A 26,585-nucleotide genomic window follows, 5' to 3' on the forward strand; every position below is an offset into this window, starting at 1 on the left:
AATCCTAGAAGAGAAACAATTGGATTGAATTAAAATTGGAATCCTGTGATCTTGTTTACGATATCATTGACCTTTGACCAGAAATGACATAGATAAAAAACAGGCCAGGGGGAGGGATAGCTCAGTGGTTTGAGCATTGGCCTGCTAAACCCAGCATTGAGAGTTCAATCCTTGAGGGGGCCATTTGGGGATTGGTCCTGCTTTGAGCAGGGAGTTGGACTAGATGATCTTCTGAGGTCCCTTCCAACCTTAATAATCTATGATTCCATGTCACTCAGGCAAAAACACAATTTTTCATCTAAAATGAGTTTTGATGGAAAAATTTTGACCAGCTCCAGAGATCACAAATGGCTAGATCTATAAACATACTGAAGTATGTAACTGCCTCTGTAGGCACCTAAGTCTACCTCTAAGGTGTCACTTATATTCTCAAAAGCCAGATAATGATGAAACCAAAACTCTGGCAGCCCTGAAATGGGATTCCCAAACTAGGTATTCCCCTGCTTATCTTGCCAGTGGGGCCTGATCCTATAGGGGTGCTCAGTCATAAAAGGCAGCTATGATGAGCAGGTTGGAAATTTGTGGGGCTGTGTATGTTCCAGCCTATTGGTTAGGGCACTTGCCTGAGATGTAGGAGCACTAAGTTCAAGTCCCTGGTCCAAAAAATAATTTATTTATATGAAGTGGAACAGCTTCAACAGGAGAGACTGAGCAAGGCTGTTCCAGCATCCTCAATAACCTGATAGTTAAGGCACTCACCTCAAATGCAGAAGACTGGATTTTTAATTCCCTGCTCTGTCTAATTTGGAGCAGGGACTTGCACTTGAATGCCCTAGCCACCAAACTATTGGCTACAAGTGGTTTGTTTGCTTTTGCAAGAGAAGTCTGTGTTTTGTCTGCTAGGCACAGGTGACCCAGCTTAGGTGCCTAACTTCAAGAGAAGTTTCATGGTTCAGAACCCCAAGCACTAGGTTGTGCCTCCCTCTACCATGTCAGTCAGGTGCCAAAAGGCCCATATCAATGGGAGTTAAGTGCCTAAATACATTTGAGAGATGGGGCTTCAGCCCACCCCTTTACTCTGCACTTCTTGACTGGCTAGCTTATGTCGATCCCTGCTCAGCTTACTGGCTTCTGAGGATCTCTTCCTTAGGCACCTAACTCTCCCCATTGTGCAGCAACGAGGGGTGGATGCCAGGTAATTTTCAAAGTAAAATGATCAAAAGAGAAAACAGAACAATTATCAAAACTGATAATTAGGAGAAAATTAATTAGATGGAATTATTAATTAATTGCTTCTTATAACTACTTCAGGAAAACCAAATCAAAAGATGGAATTATTGATTATGGTTATTAATAAGATGACACTCAGGGGGTAACCACATCAGTTTTACCAAGGATTTTTTTCCCTTACACTATACTATATAACTATATTGAATGGACTAGTATTATAAAACTGAGTAAAAATTAAAAGAAAAGATGAGCATCAACCACAATGGTATTCACTTACTTACTTAGGCCCTATCTACACAGGCAAGTTTCTGCACATAAAGCAGCTATAACTCCCGAGGTGTACACACGGCCAAGCAGGGCCATCCTTAAGATTTATGGTGCCCTAGGTGGGATCATTAAACTGGTGCCCCTGTGCCTGTCTTGCTCTTAGCAACACAAACATAAGCTTACACTATTGGAAAACTTGCCACATGCATGTTATTAAAACCAGTTTCACTTAATTAAGCACACTGTAATGCTGATGGACTAGCACTAAAGTAGCATTATAGAAAAAATTCTGATTTGACAGAATGATGCAAATAATATAATTTTTTTAATTTGTCAACATTTTATTGGAAATTTATATGAAGAGGTATTGAAACAAGGATTTGTTTTTAATTAAAAGCAATCTTTCTGGCTTTTTGGGCTGCAAAATCAGTACTAATGTCATTGTATGACAAAGACAAAGTGATGTCTTGTATGATTGCAAGAATAGCAAGACCAATCAAGTGTTCCTGACTCATTGTAGAGTGGAGATAGTTTTTAATGAGCTTTAGTTTTGAGAAACTCCGTTCTCCTGATGCTACTGTTACAGGAATTGTCAGTAGAATACGAGTGGCAATGTACACATTAGGATATATGTCAACAAGTTTGCTGGTATGAGTAAACTGTACAATGTCCAGCATCGATTTTGTACGTGGCAACATTGATGACAGTGTACTCAATTCTTCATACAGTTCAAGTCCATTTAAATCAAAATGATCACCATGCTTCAGGAGGCTCTCTAGGACAGGGGTCCCCAACGTGGTGCCTGTGGGTGCCATGGCACCCACAGGGGCCTCTCAGTGCACCTGCGTCCTGGCCGGCGGACGAGCATCTGCCAAAATGCCACCAAAATTTGGCACCATTTCAGCGGCGACACCTCTGGGTGACATCGCTTGCCGCCGATAAGCATCATCATCCAGAGGCGTCGCCGCTGAAATGCCGCCGAATGCTCGTCCACTGCCATGGTCCTTCATCTGGCACTTGCCAGACGAAAAAGGTTAGGGACCACTGCTCTAGGTTCTTGCACTCTGTCATTAGTTGCTCTTGTTTTCTTATTTCATTGAATTTAGTCCCGCTCAGCCCACCTGCCAGCTGAGTGATTGGAACCCCAGGCCGACAGCAGGTTGAGTGGCTCAGCCGGGGTATCAGCCACCAGCTTGCTCAGCCCGCTGCCAGCCTGGGGTTCCTTGGGGGTCCCCAGGCCAGCAGTGGGTGTTGAGTGGGGCCAGCAGCCGGGACCCTGGGTGGCAATGGGGCAGCAGCCAGAACCCCAGAGCAGCGGTGGGCTGAGCAGCTCAGCCCGCCGCTGCGTGCCATCAAAAATCAGCTCGCGTGCTACCTTTGGCACTTGTGCCATAGGTTGTCGATCCCTGCTCTATACACTAGTAAGGAGATTGAGCATATTACAGTTGTTGGGGGGCTCTATTTAGCAGTAACAGGGTTATAGGAAAGTCAGTCAACAATTTTTGTTTCTCTGATGAAAACTGGCCAACTCCCTTCCCCATACCAAACTTGTCACAAATAATTGTCAACAACTTAATTTTTGGTTTTTGGCCAAGATATTGATTTTTTTTTAAAATATATATTGAAATTGAATTCAGGATTGTTAGAAAGCATTTTTGGCAAACAAATTTGTTAAATGACCATCTAAATGGTAACACAGCACTGCTTTCATGCTTGACTCATCCTCCAGCCCGCTGGTCCAACAGCTGCAGTAGGAGGAGGAGATAGGTGGAAAACTGCAGGACCCCAAAATCCACCTCTTGGGGTGCAGAGTGGCAAAAGCAGCAGCAAACCCTCAGGTCCGATCACATGCCAATGGGCATGGGGGTGGGGAGGGGCGGGGAAATAGGAGCCTATATAAGAAAAAGACCCCAAAATCCGGACATCTGGTCACTCTACAGGTGAATTCCTTCCCCCACCCCTTCCCAGAGACCCCAGCAGACAATCCCCTCCCTCAGACTGTGCTGCATTTGGTTCTCTCTAGGACCCAGCAGCCCTGCTCTTACATGCTCCACTGCTTCCCATCTGTCCAGGCTCCCTGCAGAGCGGTGTCCCCAGACCTAGTGGTGCCCTAGGTGGCTGCCTGTTCTGCCTATGGCTAGGGATGGCCCTGCAGCCAAGCCACTTAGTGCACAGAAACTGCACAGTTGTAGTGCTGTAAAAAAAATCACCCCGACGAGAGGCATAGAGCTTCCTGCACCAGGGGTACAGTGCCACGGTGCCAGTGTAGACACCCTGGTCGATTACAATGCTGCAATTGACCTCCGGGAGGTATCCCAGAATGTCTGTTCTTGGCTCTCTGGTCATTGGTTTGAACTCTACTCCCCTACACGCAGGTGACTAACCATCATCTCCATCCCTTAAATTCCTTTGGAATTTTGAAAGTGCCCTTCTTGTTTGTTTGGTGATGCATGCAGTGGTCTCAGCTCATCTTTCCAGGTGGCTATGCCTGCTCCATGCACCAGGCGATCCTCTGCTTGGAGCAATGCCAAGCTGCTGGACCATATCAGCATTTGGGGAGAGGAGGCAGTCCAGTCCCAGCAGCTCCAGCCATAGGAATTATGCTACCTACGGACAGATTTCATGTTGCATGACAGAAAGAGGCCATTACTGGGACACGCTGCAGTGCAGGGTCAAAGTGAAGGATCTGTGGAATGCTTACCACAAGGTGCGGGAGGCAAACCGCCACTCCGGTGCTGTGCCCACAAGTTGCCTGTTCTACAACGAGCTGGACACAACACTCGGTGGTAATCCCACCACCACTGCAAAAGTGGCTCACATGCCGGTCAAGAGTGGACCAAGCCAGGAGAAGGAAATCCTGGATGAGGAAGTGGTGGGAGAGGGGGACCCAGAGACAGAGGACGACTCAGAGGTCAGAGATGCATGCAGCCAGGAGCTCTTTCTACCCTGGAGGAGGCTAGCCAGGCACAGCTGTCGGATCTTAGCAAAGCGCAAATAGGAGAGGAGTTTCCTGGTAAATGGATTTGATTTTGGGAACTGGTGAAGCGAGTTGTTGGGGGTAGGAGCGTTGGAGACAGCAGGCTTGTGTTTCTATGATACTCATACCACCACATGCCTAGTCTGAGTGGTGGAACAGGGTGTTGATTGACTCCCTCACTTCATGGGAATCTGCCTCAGAGATCTCCAAGAAACTTTCAGAGATACTGGGCAAACTGCTGCTATGGGTTCTTTGGCAGAGCTGCTTTGTTTCTTACCCTATTAATGCTAACTTTTCCGTGCCAGTCTGCCATCACAGGTTGGGAGGGGGGCGTGGACCATTGCTGCACATAGGCAAGACACATAAGGACCAGGGCAGAAGCCACAGTCTTGGAGAAGACCCTCCCTTGATTCCCTGCTCAACCTTGGCAGCGAGATATCGTCTATAATGAACTCAGCCTGTAGAAAAATGTGGGGACAGGAATGATTATTAGCCCCCCCACCCAGTGCTGGCTTTCCCCAAGAACCATGTGCCCAGTGTAAAGTAGTGTCCAGGAACACCGATTTACCCTGCCCCTGTGGCTACTCACCATTTTGGGGATTTTGTGGCTCATGTGTGCTTGGCTGGGGTCAGCCAGTTAGTGACAGGTATGTGAATACTGGCTGCGTTTTAAATCACTGAATCAGTGTTCTGTGTGTTGCAAACAATACTGCTGCTGTAAAATGTTGTGTTTTGGCTTCACAGAGATGATCTTGAGAGCCTAGCCTCTCTCGTTGTTATCACCGGCTGAACGCGGCGTGCCAGAATGAAGCCACGGAGTGGCTCTAAAATGTTATGGAGCGCCAAGCGGACATGCTCCAGGCAATACGATCACTGCAAACTGAGAAGCTCTGCATCCACCCTCCCCTGCAGCCTATATCACAAAATGCTTTCACATGCACTCCCCAAACACTGCCAACACACTCTTATCAACCTTCTGGCTCCAGTCTGTACCTACGGCGTTCCATTCCTCCCCTGTCACAGTCCAGCACTTTGGAGTCTCAGTACACTGTGGACTGCACTCAGCACCCATCCCTCTGCACTGCTGAAATACAGCACCTGCTGCACTTTACTCCAAAGGAGAAGGTTGGATATGATCCCTGGACATAAACAAATCTTTAATTGTCCCAGGACTCCACCTTCTCCTGGGACCTACTCTTCCCCCATTCCTCAGTGCTGAGCTGTTTTTTTGTTTGACTCTCCTCTGGTTGTTGGTTTTAAATAAAAAAATTGTGTTGGGTTGAAATCAATATTTATTCTGTTAACTAAAAGCAAACAGAGCCCTACAAAGCAACAGACAATTATCTTAAACCTTCATATTGCATTGTCTGCACCAATAACAACAATTATCCCCCAGCATTACAAGCACTCCACTCCCAAGCATAGCAGCAAATATTAGTCGCTTTCAGCTTCAAATTGCTGCCTCAAGGCATCCCTGATCTTTATGGCCCTGCGCTGCGCCCCTCTAATAACCCTGGTCTCTGCCTGTTCAAATTCAGCCTCCAGGCGCTAAGCCTCAGCGGTCCAGTCCTGAGTGATGCTTTCACCCTTCCCTTCACAAATATTATGGAGTGTACAGCATGCAGCTATAAGCATAGGAATATTATCATTGGAAAGGTCCAGCTTCCCATATAGGCAGCACCATCAGACCTTTAAATGGCCAAAAGCCCATTCAGACATTTTTCACTTGCTCAGTCTGTTGTTGAACTGCTCTTTGTTGCTGTTAAGGTGCCCTGTGTATGGCTTCATAAGCCATGCCATTAAGGATTAGGCAAGGTCTCCCAGGATCACAATGGGCATTTTGACTTCCCCTATGGTGATCTGCTGGTCCAGGAAGAAAGTCCCTGCTTGCAGCTTCCTGAACAGGCCAGAGTTCTGAAAGGTGAGTGTGTCATTCATCTTTCCGTAACAGCCTGCATTAATGTCTGTGAAACACCCACATTGATCCACATGTACCTGGAGAACCACTGGGAAATACACCTTCCGATTAATGTACTTGGTGGCTAGGTGGTCCAGTGCCAGAATTGGAATATGTGTGCCATCTATCATTCCTCCACAGTTAGGGAAGCTCATTTGTGCAAAGCCAACCACAATGTCACACACGTTGCCCAGAGTCATGGTCTTTCAGAGAAGAATGTGACTAATGACCCTGCACACTTCCATCAACACGAGCCCAACGGTCAACTTTCCCACTCTGAACTGGTTAGCGACTGATTGGTAGCAGTCTGGAGTAGCCAGCTTACGCAGTACGATCACCATGTGCTTCTCTAATGGCAGAGCAGCTCATTCTCATGTCCTTGCGCCGCAGGGCTAGGCAAGCTCATCACACAGTCCCATGAATGTGGCTTTCCTCATCTGAAAGTTCTGGATAATGAGCAGTGGCTGCAGATGTGCATAACGATGTGATCCCACCACTCAGTGCTTATTTCCTGAGCCCAAAAGCAGCGTTCCATTGTGGTCAGCACCTCCGTGAATGCCACAAGCAATCTCATGTCATAGCTACTACACGTGGCAAGATCAATGTCACACTCCTCTTGTCTTTGTAGTTTAAGGAATAACTCCACTTTCATTCGTGAAGTGTTGGTCAGGGCGAGCAGCATACTGGTCAACAGTTCAGGATGCATTCCTGCAGCCCAAAGAGGCAGAGCATGTAGTACACAAACCATTGAAAGATGGTGCCAAATGCAGACAGATGCACAGGGATTGCTGAGATGTGAAGCAATGCATCATGGGACATGGGGAAGGACCCAGGATGCTCTGTGACCTCCTCTGCCTTCCCACATCTCTTAGCAGCAGAAGAGGAAGAAATGCTACATGGGATAGCTGCCCAGAGTGCACCACTCCAAATAGCACTGCAAGTGCCGCAAGTGTGAACATGCTATTGAGCAGACGACAGTGTGAACACACAACAGCAGTTTCCCTTCAGCACTCTCTGAGCTGCACTGTAACTCCTGGCGCTGTAACTCTGCCAGTGTAGACATACACTTAGGATTTTAACAGCATCAACAGGTTGTTTACTCCAAGACAAACTAGTAACTAAATATCATTAACATAATTCAACAGCTAAACTGAAAAGAAACAGTATCTCATAAGCAAGTATAAACTCAAGTAACTAGATTACAACCACTATAATTCAACTTGATATCAAAAATTTAAAATAAGGAATTATTTAGGATGAAACTAGCTAGGCTGAATAGGACAATATAATTACAAGTAGTGTAATCTTAAATAAAACCTAGCAAAGCCTTTATTACTTTTTTTACTATTTTTGTAAGACGGTATTTTCTAGTTTAAGTTTGATTCTTGAGGCAAGTTCACAGTCATATGACTACTACAGCTTGAAATAAAGCAGTGTTTAGGTACATATCTAGCTGGAAATGTTACAAAAATACATACAACGCTAAGATACCAGAAACACCCTATGTGATTATAACTAGGGCTCTGTGCCCGTCACGGAGGTCACAGATTTCGTGACTTTCTGCAACCTCCGTGACTTCTGCAGTGGCTAGTGTGGCTGACCCTAGGGCCAGCTGCTCTGGTGGCCCCCAGGACAACCACACCAGCCACTGCTGGAGCAGACCTGGGAACAGTCACGCCAGCCGCTGCTCCCTTGGCCCTGGGCAGCAGTCCCTGGGTGGCCAGCAAGAGCAGCCATGGTCCATAGCCCCCAGAAACTCATGCCGCTGGCCCCTGGTGTCTTCCCACACTGCATCCCCCCACAGCAGCACCCTGTCATACTCCCCCAGCAGCTCTCCTCCCCAAGATTTAATCACAAGTATTTTTAGTGTAAGCCATGGACAGGTCACGGGCCGTGAATTCTTTTTTATTGCCTGTGACCTTTAGTACTTTTACTAAAAATACCCGTGACTAAATCATAGCTTTAATTCTAACGGAACAGTGCAACACACAGAGGATTAACTCTAATTAACTGGATTCAGTAGAAAACTTACAACTGTGAAAGTTCAGAAAGCAGTTTGATTAACCAAGATATTAAAATTAAGGTTAATTAAGCAAGTTGAGGAAGTGTCCTTGGAAAGCTGATAAGGCCGATAGCATATTGACAGGAGATATTGATGTTTGAGTTACTTGGCAAAAGATAGATATTATTAAAGGTACTACCATACACCAATGAGCAAAAATAGAAAGAAATATCAAAGTACCCTTGTCATAAACAGATGGTTAAGGGTTAATGTTTCTTTTACCTGTAAAGGGTTAAGAAGCCTCAGTGAATCTGGCTGACACCCGACCACAGGACCAATGGGGGGACAAGATACTTTCAAATCTTGGTGGAGGGAAGTCTTTGTTTGTGTTGTTTGTTTTGTTCGTTGTTCGCTCTTGGGGCTAAGAGGGACCAGACGTACACCCAGACTTTCCCAATCCTTCTGAATCAGTCTTTCATGTTTCAAATTGTAAGTATAGCCAGGCAAGGCAGATTAGTCTTATGTTTGTTTTCTTTCAACTTGTGAATGCTTTTCCTTTTCCTGGAAGGATTTTTACCTCTATTTGCTGTAACTTTGAATCTAAGGCTGGGGGGGGGTCCCTCTAGTCTATATAAATCTGAATACCCTGTAAATCATTTTCCATCCTGATTTTACAGAGATAATTTTTACTTTTTCTATCTTTAATTAAAAGCTTTCTTTTTTTAAGAACCTGATTGATTTTTTCCTTGTTTTAAGACCCAAGGGGATTGGGGCTGAACTCACCAGGGATTGGTGGGGGGAAAGGAGGGGGGGATGATTAATTCCTCCTTGTTTTAAGATCCAAGGAGTTTGGATTGGTGTGAAGCTTCCCAAGGCAACCCAGGGAGGGGAAAGTCTGGGGGGGGAAAGAGGGGAGATGGTTTATTTCTCCTTGTTTTAAGACCCAAGGGGGTTGGGTCTTGGGGTCCCCAGGGAAGGTTTTGGGGGAACAGGAAGCGTGCCAAACACTATATTTTTGGCTGGTGGCAGCGTACCAAATTTAAGCTAGGAATTAAGCTTAAAAGTGATCATGCAGGTCCCCACTTTTTGGATGCTAAAGTTCAAAGTGGGGGAAAATACCTTGACAACCCTCTTTTGGTATTTAAAATTGACAAAGGTAAGACAGTAACTACAGATGCTCCCCAGGTTACACAAACCTGACTTACAGAAATCCGGATTTATGGAAAAATTTCTGTAAGTTCCGTAACCTTTTTTTTTTTTTAGTGTAATTGTCGAAGACACGTTCCCAACTTATGCAAAATTCTATGCAAGGTGTTCTGGAACGGAACACTTATGTAAGTCAGGGAGCTTCTGTAGTTAAGTTACCACACAACATTGGAATGAAGCTAGTATGGAGTGTAAGGCATTAATACATTAGAGAACCCTGTAGTTAAAAACACACAACACGATTAAAGTTAGGGAAAAGTATTCTAAAGTTTATACCACACGAAGACTGAAGTGACACTTTGAAGTTAGAAAATAGCTTTTCTCACTTCCCACACAGTGTAGTGTTACAAGGGACATAGATCCAAGGATGCATCTCTCACTGGCAGATAATTCTCAGTCACACATTCAAGGCAGCACAGCTGCAGAGATTTGAGGGCATAAGTCACAGAGCAAAGAAGAACAGTGATTTCATGAAGTTGTCAGTTCTTAGTAATACTTAAAGCTGGGAAAGTAAGGGCCAGCAGGTTCACAGGCAGCCCTCACAACCCTAGCCACCACTGGGCAGCTCACCCAGAAATGAGAAACTAGCAGAACTCTGACCCGTTCTAGAGTCATCTCCCACAAGAATCCTGACTGGGGGTACTGACTGGCCCCCCCAATTGGCCAGACTATACTATTTAAGCTAGGCGGCGGCACATGAAGTTGTCCAAACAACTAGTCTTCCTGACTGGTTGCTTCACTGGATCCGACTCTTGTTTGAACCCTAGCTTCTGATTCTGGCTCTGACCTGTGACTTGGACTCCAGCCTTGACCATGACGTCAAACAGCCCACATCCCAGTCCTGACAAGGAATTGAGTTGAAACAAAACAAAATGAACCATCCAACAATTAATTTCCTTAAAATCTTTGGTTTGAAAATGGACATATCTAAACATCCGCTATACTTAAGTTGTGTTTTTGTGGTTAGCTCTAAGCAATAAACCAGATAATTCAGTAACCCAAATGAAAAGAGTTCAGCACTACACCCCAGGAAATTCTGGTAGTTTCAGGGGAAAGCACGCAGTTGAAATAAGCACCAAATCAGTTTTAGTTACAATGTTGTTAGATTTAAATCCAATAACTTAGTCCAGTTAGGTTCTGAGGAGACTATTCCCTAATCTTAAACTGCTTTAAGGCTCTATTTTTATCCTACTTCTAGTGTAAGTCTTTTTTTAAAAAATTGGAAAATTATCTAACAGTAGCGATGGAAGTTGTTAAATTTATGACTTTGGCATTTTCCAGCTAAGAGTTCCTACAAGCCCAAGATTCTGATTTTTTGAATAGGTCTGAACTTCAGTGGATTTAATGAGCTAAGAGAACAGTAATTATGCTCTCCAACTCAAATCTTGATTTCCTTAGAAGCATAATAATTACTAAGGAATTTTACCAATACTCATTGATTTCCTAAATCTCTAAAAGCAGGTAGAATTTCTCCCCTTTCTTTTGTTGTTTGGTGTGCAGTCTTCTTTTTTTGTGGCGGGACTTAGGAGTCTGTTTTCAGGGAAATCTCTCTTCCCCCCTGCTTATAATTGGAACTCTGGGATTCTACATCTCAGGATGTAAAGTACTCCTAAAGAGAGTAACTTTTTCTTAGAGAAAGTTAAACAAACACTTCTTACATAGAATGGACCAGCTTCTCTGGAGCAGGCATTGATTTGCTGAACACAATCTGCTGACATAGGTTTTGGGCTTGATAATCCTTTTTAAGTATTATCATCACATTTGGTTGCACTGGGAGGGCTTGATCTACCCAAAAATATATATATGCAATTTTCCATTAGTCCTTTTCTTTGGGAAGAGGTGGTCATTCATTAGAGGTGAACAGGTCAAATTTTTGGCAAGTTTCCTGCCCATCCAGTAGGTAGCATTCAAGCTTCATACAAAGTTATTTTCCAAGTGCTTTCATCCTTTCCTTGGAATTCTTAATTTCTTCTTTAGCATAGCTAATTAAAATACCCTAACAGAACTGTTCAGAGAGTCTTTGGGTTCACTTTCTGTTTTCTAATTAATTCTTATTAATGGCCATCAATGGTAGCGAGTTTGGAGTTGAGTGGGAGTAAAAACCATTCAGACTCCCGTGAGGGGACATATAGCATTTGTCTGTACATTTAGCTGTAGGGGCTAATGATGCTGGCATATATCAAAAGGCCTTTGCCAACTCTAAGAAGGCCTTGTTAATTAGGAGGGTTAGTCTGCCCGCAGTCAATTCTTGAAGGATATCTAAAAGCTTATGGGTATTCTCTTGCACAAGATCAACTTGGATATTCAGAGCCACATCCATTCATTGATTAGCTCCTGGTAGGATCTAAAATCCTCTGGGATCAGTGAGGTGCCTGGGACCACTGAGTCATCAGGCAAAGAAGTGGACAGATTGACAGGAGCCAAAGCAGCCTCAGGAGGCAAGACTTCCTGCTTTGGCAAAGTTCGGAGGGGATCAGCACCTTCCTGCATCTCCAAAACAGGTGGTTCTGTGGGTTGTTCCATGTCATAGTGGCCATGGCAGTCTGTATCCAAAGACATCTTGGTACCAGTTTTCTCCCTCAAATGATGGCCTGGATAATTTAAGAGACTGATTCTTCCTAGGTGGTGATGGAAATGAGCTGGCGGACTCTCAACTGGGCTGGAGGAGCCCTCTGAATAATCGGGAGGCATCAGTGGTGCCCAACCTGGTGGAGTCACTGAATACCTTGATTTGTCCATAGCCCACTATCAGAAGGGCAAAGCCAGTACCAAGGCCAGAATAGTAGTCAGTACTGCAAATGTCTCCCATGAGATGGAAGGTCTCACCTCTATTCTGATAACTGGAAGGGATCTACAGTTGGTTCTGAGGAGTAAGTTGAAGTCAGTACCCACTCTAGTTACTGTCCAGGTACCGAGATTGTAGGTACTGAGGTGGGGGATGCGATTGGTGCTGAGTCTGAGGGTCACACAGTACAGGCATGGAGGATATGTGCACCAAAGACAGTGCCAGGGGCAAGTCTCTGGTATGCTTCTCAGGTGGTATCAAAGCTGGCATCATTAATAGTCTCTGCCCCAGAGTCAAATAGTTAGAGAGGCCAGGAATGGCTTTGGGCATCACAGAACCACTGGATTCCTGTGTTATTGGACAGTCCAGGACAGAACAGCAAAGTCTCTCACTGGTTTACATGACAGCAAGATTGTCAGTCCCAGACTCAACATCCATCCTGCAGATGGCTCCAGAATCAATGGTATGGAATCCTCCTGCCCTGGTACCATGAGTCACGAGTTGATAGCCTGGTTCTACCCTGGGAAATAGATGAGCTTATGTGACACTCCGAACTTTTCTTCAGTGAAGAAGGGGATGAACCTCTCTTCAATTTTGAGTGGTGCTAGTTAGTATTATGGGACCTCTACCAAGGTATCCAAGGAGGAAATTATTGACCTCTTCTTCCTCTCCTCAGGAAAAAGTCAGAGTTCAGGGGTCTGTCAGCAACTATTGCAGGAACAGAGATTGGCTGTGGGCAGGCAGGCAACAGGATGATCCGAAGAGGGTCCTGGTGCTGAGGCAGGCCGCATTGCGTGCTCCATGTGGTGCTGTTTAAAGAATAAGTCTCTAGAAATCTGTTTTTAAATGAACAACAGCTGCTGCACCTCTTAACATGTCCCTCGCCAAGACACAACAAACAATGGGTGGTGGTAGTCATTATTGGGGATAGCAACCCCACCCAAGGGGCAGTGCTTTAATCCCATAGAACGCTGAATGCTCTATGGTGCCTAACATCAGTGATTAACTACAGAAATGATAAAACAAAAAGTATAACAGTAAAACTAATTACAGAATACAAACTGCTACTAAACTTGACAAATGGTACACTCTAGCTCCCCAAATAAAAGCTCAAAGAGCTATGAGGAGAAACTGCACAGAGTTCCAACTATGCCCTCTTATACACTTGGGAGGGCCATGAGGAAGCATAAGGTGCATGCCCCACCATGACAGGTACTGCTGTGGGAAAAAAATTCACTGACGCTGTTGCACTGGGTGCTCACACACCTGAGTGGAATATATGTCTGCAACTACTCAAAGAACACCCAAGAAATACAGAGTTAAGGGACACACCCATGTAGTGTTAATTCTGTCCCTCTCCAACCCTAAACTGATAATAGCTACAGGGAATTATCTGTATGTACTGCAGCTGCACTCCGTTGTAACAGTACTGAATAGTGGAGGCACTAGGTTGCGCAGGTTCGTAGAGGCATGTTTGTGATCTGAGAAGACAGAGATTAGCTTGAGGAGCAACACAGAGCTGTGATTGCAGTATGAGCAGATAAGGTTTGCATCCACCACATGGGTGTACTTTTAGGAGCTATTACGAAGTGGTATGGCATCTCAGGGCATGTCGATACTATGGGAACTGCAGTAGCACAGCTGCAACTGTAGTACCAGTAGTGTAGATATTTCCTACATCGATGGAAGAACTTTTTCCCCATCGATGTAGGTAATCCACTGACCCAAATAGCAGAGGTTAGGTCGACTGAAAACTTCTGTGAACTTCACTGCACCTATACCAGGTGATAGCCAAACTTAACTACAGTGCTCAGGGGTCTGAATTTTTCATTAGGTGGTTATGTGGTGTGACAAAGTTCCTCCTCTACCTTGGTGGGTCCTGCACCTATTGGCAGATTTGCTCACCTTAGTGATCTTCCCCACAGTCTGGGTCAACTCCTCCTGTGTCTGATCAGGAGTTGGGAGGTTTGGGGGGAACCCAGGCCCACCTTCTACTCCCAGTTCCAGCCCAGGGCCCTGTGGATTGCAGCTGTCTATAGTACCTCCTGTAACAGCTGTATCACAGCTACACCTCCCTGGGCTACTTCCCCATGGCCTCCTCCAAATGCCTTCTTTATCCTCACCACAGGATGTTCCTCCTGGTGTCTGATAACGCTTGTACTCCTTAGTCCTCCAGCAGCACACCCTCTCACTCCCAGCTTCTCTCTCTCTCTCTCTCTCTCTCACACACACACACACACACACACACACACACACACACACACACACACACACACACACACACACACACACACACACACACACACTCCCCCCTCTGGCTCCCCCTTCCCTGACTGGAGTGAACTCCTTTTTAAACCCAGGTGCCCTGATTAGCCTGCCTTGATTGGCTGCAGGTGTTCTAATCAGCTTGTCTGCCTGAATTGGTGCTATCAGGTTCCTGATTACTCTAGTGCAGCCCCTGCTCTGGTCACTCAGGGAACAAAAAACTACTCAGCCAGTGACCAGTATATTTGCCCTCTACCAGACGCCTGTACCCCACTGGCCTGGGTCTGTCACAGTGGGCATGTCTCTTAACTCTATATTTCCTGGTTTTCTGTAGTTTGAGTTTTGCTGACCTAGACATTCAGGAGGGGCATGAACTCTTACCAAGAATGTTTAACTCTGCATTGACGTTTCTGTGCCATTTAAGTTCCTAGTTTGTTTTTTTTTTAAATAGAAAGAAAACTTGTTGGTAGGAGTTAGGTAGCATGCAGGTGCTCTCTGTGCATATGTGCAGTGTAATCCATTACATGCATGAGACTCAGATATGCTTGCTGGAATGGCTAACAAGATGCAAATTTTCTTCCTAATAATACAATTTGATTTCCCCCAAAGGGCTAGAGGGTGGCATGTACTCTGGGGGGGTAACCTTTGAGACCTTGGTGGAATGATTTGAGCCCTGGTTTGATCTCTATGGGTATGTCTACACTATGGGATTATTCCAATTTTACATAAAGTGGTTTTGTAAAACAGATTGTATAAAGTCAAGTGCACGTGGCCACACTAAGCACATTAATTCGGTGGTGTGCGTCCATGTACCGAGGCTAGTGTCAATTTCTGGAGCGTTGCACTGTGGGTAGCTATCCCGTAGCTATCCCATAGTTCCCGCAGTCTCCCCCGCTCATTGGAATTCTGGGTTGAGATCCCAATGCATGATGGTGCAAAAACAGTGTCGCAGGTGATTCTGGGTAAATGTCGTCACTCATTCCTTCCTCTAGGACAGCAATGGCAGACAATCATTTCGCGCCCTTTTTCCCTGGATTGCCCTGGCAGACGCCATAGCATGGCAACCATGGAGCCCGTTTTGCCTTTTGTCACTGTCACCGTATGTGTGCTGGATGCTGCTGACAGAGGCGGTACTGCAGCGCTACACAGCAGCATTCATTTGCCTTTGCAAGGTAGCAGAGACGGTTTTCAGTTGTTCAGTACCATCTGCTGCTGTCATGGGTGCCCCTGGCTGAGGTCAGCCGGGGGTGTAAAGACAAAAATGTGAATAACCCCCCCCGGGTCATGCCCTCATTTATGGTTTATCTAAAAATAGAGTCAGTCCTGCCTAAAATATGGGGCAAGTGTGCTAGAGAACCAGTTTACTAGAGAGCACAGCTGCTCTGTGTCAGATCCCACAGAAATGATGAGCTGCATGCTATTCTAGGGGGTGCCCTTGCAACAACCCCACCCATTGCTTTCCTGCTCCGCCAACCCTCCTGGGCTACCGTTGCAGTGTCCCCTTCATTTGTGTGATGAGGTAATAAAGAATGCAGGAATAAGAAACACTGACTTGTTAGTGAGATAAAATGAGGGGGAGGCAGCCTCCAGCTGCTATGACAGTCCAGGCAGTACAGAATCTTTTCTTTAGACATGAAAGGAGGGGGCTGATGGAGCTCAGCCCCCAGTTGCTATGATGAAGACAGTTACCAGCCATTCTGTACCATCTACTGGGAATGACTAGGAGTCATTCCTATTTTTACCCAGGCGCCCCCGGCCAACCTCACCTGAGGCCAGCCAGGAGCACTCACGGGCTGATGATGACAATGGATAGCAGTCATATTGTACCATCTGCCACCAGGGAGGGGAGGGGAGAGGGTGCTGTTCATTGCCCCAGCACCATGTCTACCAGCAGCATGCAGTAGACATATGGTGACATAAAAAAGTCAAGAAATGATTTTTTTCCCTTTTCTTTCAGGGGGGATGGGGCAGGTAAATTGATGAGCTATACCCTTAACCACCCCGAACAATGTATTTGACCCTACAGGCATTTGGAGCTCATCCAATAATGCAAATGCTTTTCGGAGACTGCGGGATAGCTGGAGTCCTCAGTTCCCCCTCCCTCCCTCCCTCCCTCCATGAGCGTCCATTTGATTCTTTGGCTTTCCGTTACACTTTTCACGCAGCACTATGCTGAGTCCCTGCTGTGGCCTCTGTCTGGAGATTTTTTCAAATGCTTTGGCATTTCGTCTTCTGGAACGGAGCTCTGATAGAACAGATTTGCCTCCCCATACAGCGATCAGATCCAGTATCTCCTGTATGGTCCATGCTGGAGCTCTTTTTGGATTTGGGACTGCATCGCCACCCGTGCTGATCAGAACTCCACGCTGGGCAAACAGGATATGAAATTCAAAAGTTCGTGGGGCTTTTCCTGTCTACCTGGCGAGTGCCTCCGAGTTCAGATTGCTGTCCAGAGCGGTCACAATGGTGCACTGTGGGATACCGCCCAGAGGCCAATACTGTCGATTTGCGGCCACACTAACCCTAATCCGATATGGTAATACCGATTTCAGGGAGGAGTACAGAAACCGGTTTAAAGAGCCCTTTATATCGATATAAAGGGCCTCATTGTGTGGACGGGTGCAGTGTTAAATCTGTTTAATGCTGCTAAAATTGGTATAAACGCATAGTGTAGACCAGGCCTATCTGTGAACAAAAAACACACTGCCAGAATGTCACCTTTCAGACAAGCTATTTTTTCCCCCACCAAGAATTGTATCTCAGGCATCCTTTGGTCAAGTGCCCCAAAATTTGAAAGATAGTGACTATACCCTGTGCCTCCATAAAGCACTCCATGTTTCAAGGCAATCCAATTAACTGTACAGGTTTTAGAGCAGTTGCAAAAATTCAGCTTTAAACAGAAAGGTCGTTTTAACCTTAACTATAGCTCTGCTATAATGGAAAATTCAGAGGGCTGTGAGGAGAGGAGCTTAGCACCATCACTACTTCTGCCATGGGCAGATATCAACCATTATCTTCTGTTTCCTACATGCCTGCAAGAGCAGGGTAATGTTCCCAGCATGACCAGGGATTTTGAAGGGTGCTGAGGAGAGGAACTATTCCTTCCCCTGGGGCCATGGACCTGCAAATTGGAAGGTGTGGGGGCTGGAACTCCACAAGACAATGTTTCTACTAAGGCTGCGAGCTATTCAGCAAAAGAATGTGAAACCCTGCTGTAATTCAAATTAATATTAATCATGAGAAGTTTATTCGAGTTCTTAACCTACAAAATCGGTGAATTTCCTCCCACTTTGCTTTTGGTGAACACCAGTCGATACTGGCTTATTTTTGATTCTCTCTACCAAGCATTTTCTCTTTTTCATTAGACTACATAAATACATGTTGCGCAAAAAAAAAAAAAAAAAAAAAAGCCTCCCAGGTATGGGTAACACCTTGTTTGTTAACATTTGAGAATGTTATCTGCTCCCTCCTAGATTCTGAGTCAACACTCCTTTTATAGCTTTCTACACTCACAGACAGATCACTTAATAGCAACAGTTGTCAGCAGTGAGTGCTCCTGTATTAGTGCTGAGAACAGTTTAGCCACAAACATGGATGGAACAAAGCTATTTTCATTACCATTGCAGAAAGCATGGTTCAGATTTGTGAGAAGCAAGCCTAAAGAATGCTTTCTACAGCAGGCTGTAGTAAGATGAGACCCTGAAACATAAACCCTTATCAGAGGCCCAGTATGAGGCCTGAACTAAAGTAAAAGTAATGGTCAAGACTCTGCTAACATAAAGCCAAGTTAAGCTGTGAGCCAGAGGCAGGCCCTGCTCACAGAAACTGGCAAGGAAAGGGCTGATGCTGCAAAAAGAGACATACCTAAAAGGTACTGGACACCAGGTATCAGAACATTTGCATACTTGTACACTCCACAAAAACAACAAGGAACAGGTTGACCCATCCCAATGGCAGGGCCATAAGGGTAATATGATGGCTAGAGTTGTTTTGTTCAAGCCAACATGTATAAGGTGAGAGGCGGCACCTTACTACGTAGAGGGGTTGCACCTCAATACGTCAGAAGTGATGTGTAACTTGTTTGTACCTGTGTATAAGAATGCATCCCTGGGGTAGTCTTTGTCCGGCCTAGCGGCCAGTAGAAACTCCCACCCCTGACTGAGACGAGTCCATTGTCAGGGAGCACATAAGTACTAGCTAGCTGCACCTCAGCAGCACCTTGGACTTCGTTTACAAGGGAGCTGGAGATGGTTTCTCTTCAACAATAAACCTGGCTGACGTGCCTTTGTACCTTACTACAGTCTGTGGTCATTGGGGGGTTCTCTCGGGGTCTGCTGTGTCAGCTATCTGCGCAGCGCTGGGACAGCACACAGAGGGAACACACGCATGCAGCCAATTGATATCAACATTGAACAGAGCAGACCACCACACTGGTAGCGTAGGTTGTCAAACTGTGGGGCTCACTGCCCTTGCAGGGTGCAGAGGAATGTTCTGGAGGCAGAGGAGTGATTCACTTCAGTGGACCCCCCCAACCTGTCTGGGTTGTGGGGTATAATTAAAAATCTGGGGGACATGTGACCCTAGGTGCCCCCCACGCATCACCTCTGTTTCTGCCCTACAGCTTTGTGCCCTGGGTGGCTGACTCACTCACCCATCCCTGGTTACAGACCTGATGGTAGCTGCCAGTAGTTTTCTTATGGGGGAGGGTGAGTTAGGGAGTGGAGTAGTTTAATCTGCTAATAGATTTCCTAAATGGGAGAAGATGAGTCACTCTGAAACAGCAGCTTCCTTCTCTACCAGTTCCCCTGTACAGGCTTATCACAGTGTAGATTAGCCAAAGATCTGCAGCTTTGCCATAGCTGGCCTAAAACAGCTGACTCCACTAAAGGGAGTCAGGCTGTGGGGCTAAAAGTCGCAGTGTAGACATCTGGGCTCCAGATGAAGCCCAGGTTCTGAAATCCTGCCAGGGAAATAGGATCTCCAAGCCCAGAATCCAATCTGGGTGCAAACATCAACTAACCTGGGCTCCGAGACTTAGTGCTGTGGGTTTTTTACTGCAGGGTAGACATACCCCTTATTTTCCTGGAAGAGAGGAGGCTACTACTGCACTTAGGAACCTTGTGGAAGTCAGGTATGGAGCCAATCTGGGCTGTAATCAACACACTACCATTCCTGCCTCTCCGGAAACCCAGCAACATGGCCAACTCTTGTCTCTTCCTAAGTGCCTCCAATCCAGCCACTTCTCTCCTGATTGTGGGAAAGAAAGACGTTTTAAGCTGTTGAGCACCAAAATTATGAACTTCTGAGATAAAACTGGCTACAGAAACAATTGATTATAGGCCAAATAATAATTCTCTCAATGCCAGTCCTCAGACAGAGATGTGGTTCTTGTCTTTTGAGTTTGGTAAGGATGTTGCCTAAGCAGTGCCAGATTACTAATTCATTTGCCAATTGATACTCAAATGGCTTCTATATTAGTAAGCAGTTATACCAAGGTCCCTTGATTGCATATTGATGCATAAAATATCTTACTTTCACATAGCAGTAGTATCAGTAAGTGGTTACACTAGTTGGTTGCATTTTGACACTAAACGTTTGCAAATGAGCATTGCAGAAGCAGCTTATAGCATTTTAGGAATTAAACAAAATTTCACTCTAAAGTGGATTAGATGTAACTAAAACAGTATCCAGCTAATACAGATTTTCTTTGAAGTGAACTACAAAATTGCTATTATGGGTGTGGACGAGGGGGGTGCCGGGGCTCAACTCTCCCTGGGGAGGAGGGGAGCCACACCGGCCTCGTCTTGTCGTCTGAGGGCCTCTGCCCTCAGGACCGCAGTCCGCTCCGGCGGTTCGGGCCCTGTGTGTTGGACCGAACAGCGGCACAGTTAAATAATAGGGGCCCAGCCCTTGGATCGGGCGGGGCACCAAACAGTTACAGTTGGCTCTGGCCCTTTGGGGCAGGGCAGAGCAGGGGCAAAGTCAAAAGAGGCCCAGCCCTTGAGTCGGGCGAGTCACCAACAAACACAGCAGTTACGATTAGCTCCAGCCCTTTGGAGCAGGGCAGAGCTCTTGGCACTAGGCTGGGAAGAGGGGGAGTCTGCCACCCGATTATGGGTGGCAGGGGGAACGCAGGCCCATCCACTCGTCTGCGTTCCAGCCCGGGGCCCTAGTAGCGGCTAACGCCGCTAGTGGCAGTCAGTGGGGAGGTCCTGACCGAAACACACTGACATAGGCGCAGGGCCTTCTGCAGCCTGACTGTAGTCAGCTGCCCTCGGGCTACTTCCAGCCTCCCCCCTGGTTCCTACCTGGTCCGCTGGGGCGTTCAGCACCATGGGTTCCTCCCAGTCAGGGCAGGGCGGTAGGTCCGGGAATACCTCCGGGATGGCGGGCCAGGTCTGGTCTGGTGGCTCCTCGGGGCCGTAGTAGGGATGGGATAGCTCCGGCGGCTCCTCATCGTAGCTACTTCGGGCCTCAGCGGCTTCCCAGTCATGAGGGTCAGCGGGCACATCTGCTCCGGCCGGCGGCCGAGCCCTGACTGAGGGCTGGGGCCCGGCTTTTATCCTTCCGGGTCACCGCTTGACCCTTTGAGGGGCGGGACTTCCTCCCAGCGGTTCCGCCCTGGGGGGGTGATTGACGGGGCTCAACCCTCCCTGGGGAGGAGGGGAGCCACATCGCCTCACTACAATGGGTTTATTGTTTACATTTCAAACAGGTTCTAGCATGTTAACAGCTTTATACTCCGGTGGATAGAAACTGAACAAGTATTAGTGCATCCAATTTCCCCCTGTGGGTCTCCTTGGCTCATTTGTTTATCCAATGGAGAAAAATAAGGTACGTACAGTGATGGCTGTATGTAGTGTGTAGGTTATCCTAGCTAAGAGGTACCAATTTCATCCTCACTGTTATGCAGAAGAACCTATATGGGACAACCAAGACTTGCAAATTGGGAACAGATCTATAATTTCGAAGAATTGACTAGTGAACAGATGGATTTATCAGTCAAGGATAAGGGTCTTTTACAATGCTAAAACAGCACTGTGATCTGCCACCCTCCACAGAGTGGCGCTACTTACAGCTAAGACATGTAGTAACATGTCAATTTAGCTGAGATACCCTAGGTCTGCCAGAGGCCCCAGAATCACTGGAAACTTTGGAAAAGTTTCATAAATTTCTCAGGCCTACACCCACTATGTGTCTATTGTTAATGAAGAGGATCTTGCTTAGTCTGCAGTTCTTTGAGAAAGCAGAGATGGGATTTATCACAGTCCTTAGAAGAATCCCAATGGCAGAGCATATTATGTTGTGTTAAAAATGTCCTATATCTCCAGCTATGTTTGATACAACAAAAAAATTCTATTCAAAGGTATTAGACTGCAGATGTTGTACAAAAAAGGTTTTAACCTCTGTTATCTGTTGGTGTAGCAAAAAAGAAAAGGGAACACCTGTTGAAAGAGGTGGACAAGAGAGTTAAAATGGAATCCAGCAGCCAAACCTGAGCTGAAAGTTATATCCTAGGATATTTACCCACTAAGCTAAATTTAACTTTGCCACAAAAAGACTTTAGTTCTGAAAGGTTCCAGTGATCACCGAGCACAATTTTACAAGGTGGAAGAGTAGGTTTATGCCCTGAATAGAGGGGTGCTCAGATCTGAGTTAGCAGCCAAAGCAAACAGCTTATGGTATAGAGATCAGTTGTATACTTTTGTAGACATTTGAACTTCATTTCTATATATGTTGAGGCTCAACAAAAATCCAGACCATCCCCCCTCTTTTTCCCTCCCTTTGATGCGCCCTCCTTGCCTGCTCACATCTCCTTTTTTTTCTTACTGTATTCTCCACTCTAACATTATGTCTATATAGTATTATATGGTCTTAAATTGTCTGGTCTTGCAGCTCTGATGAGTTGTAAAATTGCCTAACTGCATAATTTTACTAGAGATCCTGTGATGTGTGTGTTATTTGGGACCCTCTACCAGCTGCAAAATATTTACCATTTTGTGCTTTTCAATATCTGTTTTTTTTTAATGAAAAATTAAACGACTAAACAGTGAAACTAAAGACTTCAGTTTATAAGATCAATCAGTCTGAATAAGAATTTCTAGGATTCTTTGTGGGGGTTTAAAACTGGTTTTTCTCCTTGAAGAGAAAAGCAGAGCAACAGGGGTTACAAGAGGCTCTATGCTCAATTTTTGTGGCCTTGTTAAACCAGGTACTACACCTTACTTCTCTTTGAGATCCTAGAAGAATGTCTTCCTCCCATCCTCTTAAAAAGGTATAAATTTATTTGAATGTCTCCTCTTCAGCAGTGTGGGGAAAAGCAAGCAACAAAGTCTTTTGATGTTCCACAATAGTTTGTCCAGTGGAAGTGGGCCTTCTTTTTTGGCCAGGCAACAACAACAACAACATCTTCTCCTGGAGACCAGTATTTCACATTAGTTAAGGTCTCACTTCTGTCTGGTGACTTATATAGTTAGAGAAGCATAATACAAATGGTTAAATATTACCTTATAATATGGGATACAAATGTTAGAAGGGCAATTAATGCATTCAGCAACCTACAAGCATTCAATAAAGCCTAAATTCTAAGCACATTTTTATAGCTCTATTACCTATTTGACCAATTCTAACACAGGTGAACCAGGCCGATTCCAGTTATGTATTTGATAACATTCAAATGAGGCATGGTTTGCCAGCATCACATTCTCAATGCAACAATGATGTAGGAATGTATGTCACTGATGAGCCTGAATACGTCCCTGGGTTCTCCCATTCTTGATGAGGCATCTTCTATTACATTTTCTTTCCTATTCATGTGGGTTATTTCCATGTCATACTTCTGTAGATCTAGGCTCCAGTATAAGTCTGGAATTGGTCCCTTTACCTCATGCAACCATGTTAGTGAAGAGTGGTCCACCATAGCCTTAATTTTTCCATCAAGCAGATTAGGTCATTAAGCAACTTAAGCCTTACCTATGGCATAACATTCCCTCTTGATGACAGTACAGTTCTGTTCAGTGACTGTCAGTGTTTTACTTAAGGCAATGAGGTGCCTCTTGCACCCCATATCCTTTGTTAGCATTGCAGCTAGCCCAATATTAGAAGCATCAGTGCATAGCACACAGAGTTTTCTGAAATCATAGCTGACTAAAACTGGCTATTTGAAGACAAGAGTCTGTCTGAAGTCTCTGACAGGTTTCAGACTATATCACCTGTCTGGTGTCTTCTTTTTGGTAAGGTCTGTTATGGGTACCACAATGTAGCTGAACCTCTTTGCAAGCCTCTGGTAAAGACTGGCCAGACCAATAAAGAATTGGACCTGCTTCTTGGTTTGTGGGGGAGGCCAATTCTGAATGGCTTATACTTTTAACAGGTCAGGGTGAACAAACCCATGGCCCACCCTATGCCTTAAATAAGGAATCTCTGTGCTCCCCACTTCCCCATCTTGTATTTGGGCACCTTGATAGTGAGGTTTCTCCAAACATGATTCAAGTGGCCTTACCAGGAGTTGCTAAAAATAGCAAAGCCATCTACACAGGGCCTAGTGAAGGTCCTCATTGACAAGTCTCTGAAAGGTAGCTCTTGCATTAGTTAATCCAAAGAGGGATAATCTTAAACAGGACAGATTCCACTATGAAAACTGACTTTTCCTGGGCATCAGCATATAAGGGAATTTGCCAATACCCATGAGCCAAATCCAGAGTCCTTATGAATTTTGCATCCCTCCCCCCCAAACAAATCCAGGGTCTGGGGTAAGGATCAAGTTGAGTGATGGCATTTACCCTTCTAAAATCCATACAAAATCTCAAGGTTTTTGGTATCACCACAATAGGAGATGCCAGGGCTTTTGATTAGTAATCACCCTCCCATCTAGCAGGCTGTCCACCACATCCTGAAACTGTCTTTGCATTTCTCCTCTGGCATGGCATACTCTGCTAGAGGAAGAGTGTGGCCCTGTAATTTCAATAGAATGCACTCTTGTCACTTAAATCATGCAAGCTGGAAAATACCTGCGGTGGTTAAAGAGTGCATGCATTTCCTGCTTTGGGGTTGGGTTCAAACTCCCCCAAAATTTCAATGCTCTCCCAAGGAGTGTCTTCCTTACTCATTCTGACCAAATCAAATAAACAGGCAGTAAATGTTCTCTTATCAGTACAAAAAAAGATCATATTCACCATCTTCCTCCTCTGGTAAGCTTTCAATCTACTGACATGTAGAGTTTGCACTGTTCCCTTGCAAAGGGTTTCACTGCATCGTAAGTGACCTCATTCACTTTCTCTCAGCTCTGAAGGACCCTCCCAACAATCTTGCATCTTGTTCTCACTGGAATCACTAATACCAAGTTACCTAGATCAAAAGTTCTTTCTCCAGCCTGACTGTCATACCAAGCTTTCTGGGACACCTGACTCCCTTTAAGATTCTGATGCACTAAGTCCATCATAGCCTTTAAATTCCCTTTAAAACAAGGTGACATGCTCCCCTACAGACTATCCTGAGTCTATGCTGCCCTCCCAAGAGACTCCTAGCATTAATCTGAGGCATCTTGTGAAAGATTTCAGTTACCAATCTGCCTGAGGCAACAGGTGGTCAGGTTGAGGCCACAGGATTGTTTGGGGAGGGGATGAAGGAGCACACCAAGGATCTAAATTTTAAAGCTTTATTGATAAAATAAAACAGCAGAGAGTGCTGGGGTTCCCCAGGCCACTCAGAGGAAGGAAAAAGCAAAGTTCTAATCTATTTTCATACTCACACACACACACACACAACTAGAGGCTGGCCAAGATTGGGTGTAACATAGGAGCAGGAGGGATGGACAGGAGTTCTTGTCCTGTGCATGGGTCGTCCAGGGTCCGCTGTGATCTCAGATTTGCATTGGCTCTCAGGAGGGTTTTTTAGTCCTGGGTTCTTTTGGGGGCATGCCATTTAGGGCCCTCTGCTCCTGGTGCTCTTTGTACCAGTCCAAATTGGCTTTCTGCGGCCTTCTCAGCTTTCCCCAAAACACACCGCCGACCGTGAGACGGTTATTTTTCCCTCATTGACCTTGTTGTTTCACTCATTTTCATGGCCCCTGCCATTTATTCAGCCACTCTCCTCTCTTACGGTTGGTTGGAGGGGGAGGGGGTGGACTTCCCCCCCTTTTCTTGGCAGGTAGCAGTGTGTGCGCGCAATGGCCTTGGGCTGGAGAGAGCATCTTATCTTCAGGTGTAGTGGGATCATCGAGTGAACCTGTTCTTTTCTCCTCCTTCAGCCTTTCGCCACCTGTAAAGAAACCTTTTGCTCCACATTCGCACCATTAACCCTTCCCGAAATGACTTGCAATGCTTGTAACAGTGTTTGCAACATACAGTGCTGATTTGCCTCCTCAGGGGACCCCGAGGGAGGGTCTCTCATAACAGATCAAAGGAGGCAAGTCCTGTAAACTCTTGGGGTACACTCCTGTATGCAAGTAATAAATAAAGAAGCAACACCTCCCAGTCATTCTTTCCCCTGGTAACATACATCCTTCCTCAGCATAGACTTCAATGTCCCATTGAATCTTTCTACCAGACCGTTAGTTTATGGATAATAAGGGGAGGCTTTTATAGGCCTTACTTCACACAATTCCCATAAGTTTTTGAAAACTATGGATGTGAAATTTGCACCAGGGTCTGTCGAGATTAGATTTCTCCATGGCACACTACTAAAAATGGTGACAAGGGTTGTAGCTACAGTTTCAGTGTCTACATCAGCTAGAGCTGTGGTTTCAGGGTACCTAGTGGCAGAATCCATCACAGACAATATATATTTCTTTCCATTCCAGGAATGGTTTGGTAGGGGTCCCACAATATCTACAGACACTCTGGTGAACACCTCCTTAATGATGGGCAATGGCTGTACAGGTGCCCTGCAGGGTTCC

Source organism: Gopherus evgoodei, chromosome 1, assembly GCF_007399415.2.
Source record: "Gopherus evgoodei ecotype Sinaloan lineage chromosome 1, rGopEvg1_v1.p, whole genome shotgun sequence".
NCBI lineage: Eukaryota > Metazoa > Chordata > Testudines > Testudinidae > Gopherus > Gopherus evgoodei.